The sequence below is a fragment of the Sinocyclocheilus anshuiensis genome, unplaced genomic scaffold, assembly GCF_001515605.1.
Source record: "Sinocyclocheilus anshuiensis isolate Anshui unplaced genomic scaffold, SAMN03320099.WGS_v1.1 scaffold1799, whole genome shotgun sequence".
NCBI lineage: Eukaryota > Metazoa > Chordata > Actinopteri > Cypriniformes > Cyprinidae > Sinocyclocheilus > Sinocyclocheilus anshuiensis.
This window is the reverse complement of record NW_015552692.1, coordinates 233,909-239,648: the sequence shown is the minus strand read 5'-3', so window position 1 is coordinate 239,648 and position 5,740 is coordinate 233,909.

Genomic DNA, 5,740 nt, shown 5'->3' with positions numbered 1-5,740 from the left:
GTATATATATATATATATATATATATATATATATAGTACCAGCATTTGTTTCTTAAGTCTGTGTGGTACTCGGCCAGCTAATATATAATATAATATTTAAACACAATGTGAGTGTTTTGTTTTTTATTTTTAATAAAAATAAAACTATATCTTTAACTAGATGTTTTTTATTATCTAGTTATGAACCGTTTTTGTCTCTTAAATGAGTTAGCTGCTGGCAAGTCAGATAATACTCCGTTTTAACATTTTAAATACCCCAGCATCCCAGCGTCAAAACATACCTAACCAGCATATGCTGGTTTTTTCAACAGGGCGATAAGTGACTTTTAAGTTATAGGCTATATTTTAATTAGTTTTTGTCCTCAGTCCCTGTGTTGTGATCGTGACTGTGCTGAACGACTGCACTCATGTAAATATATAATCAAAGCTAATTAAATATTTCTGTGTTCAGTTAGCTTACATTTGCTTCATTTTACAGCTGATGAATCCGCTAGCATAGCCTGCTCAAATTAGCCAGCTACGCTATACAACGTGTTTTAAGTTACAACTGACAGATTTTAGTTAATTAGCTGATTAGCCTGCTCACAATTTTAGCCGGTTTAGCAGGCTAATCAGTTAGCTTACTATATCCTGCAAGTTGCTACGTGAATTGTATTATTATTACTAAGATAATCAATAAGCCTGCAATAATAGTGCTTATTAAGTCCGTTTTATAGTCTAATTAGCCTGTTAAGTTTTACATAAAATCATATTAATCCTTTACAGAATTTTGTGCTGTGTGAAATTTTCCTAAATCTTAAAAATGTTTGAATCGTGATTGTTTCTCCGAGGGAATGCATCAATAGAAACATACCGCTATTAAAATTAAGTTTAATTGTGCCAGTAAAAATGAACAAAGTTCAAATTAAGTTTAATTTAAACTAAAATGTAACAAAAAGTTTAGTTTAATACGGACTATATTGACATTATTGGCCACATGGTTACGTTAACGATGTTTTGCTAACTTTCTAATCAAATTCTCTTCAGACTTTTCCAACAATATGATAGCAAAATGTTATTACTTGTGTTTTGGCATTAAACTTTAAGCTGCCATTGTATAATTTGTATTTTAAAAAAGTGATTAAACTGGAGTGAAATCATTGGAAACACATTCCGCAGTATCTTTTACATGACTTTATTACATTCAAATAATTAAAAATGCATTTTACAAACACACAATTTGACCGAAAACATTTCAGAAGAAATCCGATGACGTCGTTTAACAGCTACAGAAACAAACATCACTGAATGATGTGTCTTTGGTCGCAGATCTGAGATGATTGGAGAAAAAGCTATTTGTGTATCCCCCTTCAGTGGCGATGTCTGACTAATTTGAACCGTGGATTAACAAAATGGTATGAAGCCATGACTGTTTGTTGTGAAATTTGCTTCTTGTAAGTATTGATTTTTGGGTCTTTCTGTATTATGTATTACTTTTTCACAGTTTATTTTGTTTGTTGGCTAAGTAGCCTAAAATATTGTTCAGCTGACTGAAGCAGCTTTTGTTCAAGGTTGGTTGTTGACATGTCGTTATCTTTTGTTTCCTTAAATGCCAGGGGGCTGAGATGTAATATTAAACGCAAGGCGTTATTTTTGTTCACTAAAACCCTTAAAACCGATTTTGTCTTTTTCCAGGAATCACATTCTACCATTCAGGATGGAAACTTTTGGCGATCACAATGGGGCAATAATCTTTGGGCTTCACATGGTTCAGAACATTCAGCAGTCTGTTAGACTTAATTTAGAAGCTTTAATTTTAGAGTATTTAAGTAAAGCTACAAAAGAAAAAAATGTTAGTCTTTATTGGGGACTGTTCAAATTTGAAGTGGGTAAATATCTAAGAAGATATGGCAGTGATTTTTTTATTTTTTCTAAATTAGGTAGTCTAAATTTTTTGCTCTTATGTAATTATAATCCTGACAAAATTCCTTCCAAATTATCTCACTTTCACAAACAATGTCTCTTATCGTGGTCTTTAATTTACAAGCATAATTTTTCCCCACACAGTTATATAATTTGGCACAACAGAGATCTGCTGTACAAGAATAAATCAATTTATTTTAATAATTGGGCTAAAAATAATATTATTTTGGTGAGTCAGTTATTCAATGACCAAGGGATTCCTTTAAAATATGAGGAGTTTTTGTCACATTATAAAATCCCAATTACAGCAAAAGAATATGCTATTGTTTTTGGAGCTATCCCTTCTGGGATTATTATGTTTATGAAGGGTTTTAATAACAAGGTCTCTCAGATTGTGCCATATCTCAATGTATTTGATACATATGTTGGTAAATTATCCCTTACCACCAAATCAAATAATAGGAGCATTCGTGCTCTGTTCCAGAATGAGGTTGTCTCTTGTCCGAATGCCATCTTTTATTGGAACAGACATGTAGGTGAAATTAACTGGGCTAGAGTGTGGGTTTTGCCTCAAAAATTATTTTTGTACAATAAGATAAATAGCATCGGTGCTATCCCACAAAATGTTTTTTACAAAGGTTTATTTCTGAGGATTTTGATGTAAATTGCTCCTTCTGTGGTCTCCAAACTGAAGATTTGTCTCATTTATTTTGGTATTGCGAGTATACTAAGAATCTGTGGAAAAACATTTTGAGTATTTTTTGTGGTATAATTCCTGAAATTTCATTGAAATATGAAAATGTTATTCTGGGTTATACACATTTTAAAAGAGAACAATCAGATGTTTTCTATTTACTCAATCTTATTTTGTTTCTCGCCAAATATTTTGTACACAAATGTAAATATTGTAAGTGTAAGCCTTTCTTTAACCTTTTTCTGGAAGAGTTAAAACTGTATATGTATTTGATTTCTGACTCTTCCAATAAGAAAGCTGTAAAAACTGTGAATCTTTTTAAAAGGTACATTATTTTCTTGCTCCCTGGCATGTAGTATACTAATGTCATTCTGTGTTTCATATATTATAATAAAAAAAAAATAAAATAAAAAATCACTGAATGATGTGTCTTTGGTCGCAGATCTGAGATGATTGGAGAAAAAGCTATTTTCCATTGAAATCAAGTCTGTTTACATCAAAAACCCACAGTATGACGTACAAAACTCCCTTTTGTGCAAATGTTTTTGGGCGTTGATTGGTCAGAAACACCTGTCACATGTCTCTGGTGACCAATCAAAAATCAGCATCACTGCGCATCAGCACAGTAAACGAGTGTTCGGCTCAAACGCGAGGTTCTCGATATAATCGTACGCTTCTTCACTCCGATTTGTCTTTCCTATTTCCAGTGAACGGAACTTTATTGGCTACTGTCGACCCCACCGTGGACACGCCCCCTGCCACCGCTGAAACCCCGCCCTTCACCAGGCCGACGCCCACCGAGGGCCCCGCGGTCACTGCTGATTTGGTGATCTCCAAACGTTTCCCGCCCAGCCAGGTAACTCCGCCCACCGTGGCTCTGACCACGCCCTTCGTGTCGCTGAAGAGGCCGCCGGTCACGCGCCAGATCATGGTGGGCGGAGCCACAGGGAGCTCTTTACCGCCATCTGCTGCGAAGAAAATAACAGCGATGCATTTAATTAGCGTCTTTTAACACTCGCAATATATTCAACATTAATGACTAGAATTAGAAAAAAAACGGGTTATTTCTTCTGGGTCATATTTAACCCCAAAATCAAAAGACAACAAAAAAAACGTATGCATCAGAAACCATTACTTTAAAAAATGCATTATTTTTACTGCATGACAGTAATGAGAATTTAAAAAAAATAACATTTTGCATTGAAACATTCATTTCAATATTTTTTATTGCACTCTAGTAATAATTTGGAAAATATTTATTACTTTTTTAAAACTGAGACATTAATTTCATTATTTTATTGCATTATAGTAATGCAAAATATTTTTTTCTTTTCTTTTTTTGCATGAAAACAATTTCAGTATTTTTACTGCTTTATAATAGTGAGAGTGTGGGAAAAATAATTACTTTTTTGTACTAAAACACTATTAATTTCATTATTTTTACTGCATTATTGTAACATGATTTTTTGGAAAATAATCTAAAACATTATTAATGTTATTTTTATTGCATTATAATAAGATCATTTTGTATTGAAACATTAATTTATTCATTTATTGCATTATAGTTATGCAAGTTTGGGCAAAAAAACATTACTTTTTTTGCATTAAAACAATTTCATGATTTTTACTGCATCATCACAATGAGAATATGGGGAACTTTTTTTTGTAATGAAACTTAATTTAATGATTTTTACTGCATTCTTGTAATGTGAATCTGGAAAAATAATCTATGTTTTTAATGAAAACATTATTAATGTCATTATTTTTATTGCATTATAATAAGAAGAATTTGGAAAATTTTAATTACTTTTTTTTTAAACTGAAATATTATTAATTTTAGTTGTAGATAATAGGCAGTTATGCTATATTTGCAGTTAATGTGAGAAACACCTTAATAGCGATCATAACCAGATGCTAGGTGTCATATTTTTAGTCTTTCTGCAATCTTTCTCTCTCTGTAGGAGGTTGTATGAGTTTCAGTGAAGACTGCCCATTAAAGCAATACAAGAAAGAGCTTCCCTGAATGCTGTTGGTTGCCTTGTGTTGTTGTTTTTTTTATTGAGTCAAATTCCGTATTTGCTGGCCTTTTTTAACATTCACTTATATTGTCTTCTAACATAAATGTCATGAAATAATACTGGGATGAGAGTAATTCATCTTTTTAAATTCAACATTTAAAAAAAAAAAAAAAAAAAAGCAAAACTTATAAACATTGTAATTTGTAAACGCCTCTAATTTGCCTCTTTGCACTGGAATTTAAAAACATTTTCTCTATTTTAACCCTAAATACTACGCTAATTGTAATATAAATAATAAGCATATTAGAAAAGATATTAATGCTGTCTCTTTATCACCCCCCAGAATTCCCAGAAGGGAACCTCATTAATATTCATGAGCTCGGCCTTCGCCGTAGTAGGATTGGCTAATTCGACGCCCGGATCTTAGAGTTAAAATAGAGTTCAAATGCCGTCATCTGTTCAGTATAACATGATTCTGTTCGTCGATTCGCGTGTCGATGTCGATGAAGTAATACTGTGGTCTGATTGGGCAGTTCTAGAGTCACATGACCTCTCTGCTCAACTGTAGCGTCTCTGGCGTTCAGCTGCAGGGGCGGGACTTATGATCCGCGTCACGGCTGAAACGTTTGTACGTTCCGTGATGCTCCGCCCCCTCCAGAAGCTCCTCCCTCCTGCAAAAAACAACAACAAAAACACATGGCATTTCAATCATGTTATGGTCCAAAACACTATTACTAGGGTAAATATCAAAAACATGGTATTTCCATCATGATAAGGTTCAAAACATGGTATTACCAGGGTAAATGTAAAAAAACATGGTATTTCCATCATGATAAGGTTCAAAACATGGTATTACCAGGGTAAATGTAAAAAAACATGGTATTTCCATCATGATAAGGTTCAAAACATGGTATTACCAGGGTAAATGTAAAAAAACATGGTATTTCCATCATGATAAGGTTCAAAACATGGTATTACCAGGGTAAATGTAAAAAAACATGGTATTTCCATCATGATAAGGTTCAAAACATGGTATTACCAGGGTAAATGTAAAAAAACATGGTATTTCCATCATGATAAGGTTGAAAACATGGTATTACCAGGGTAAATATCAAAAACATGGCAT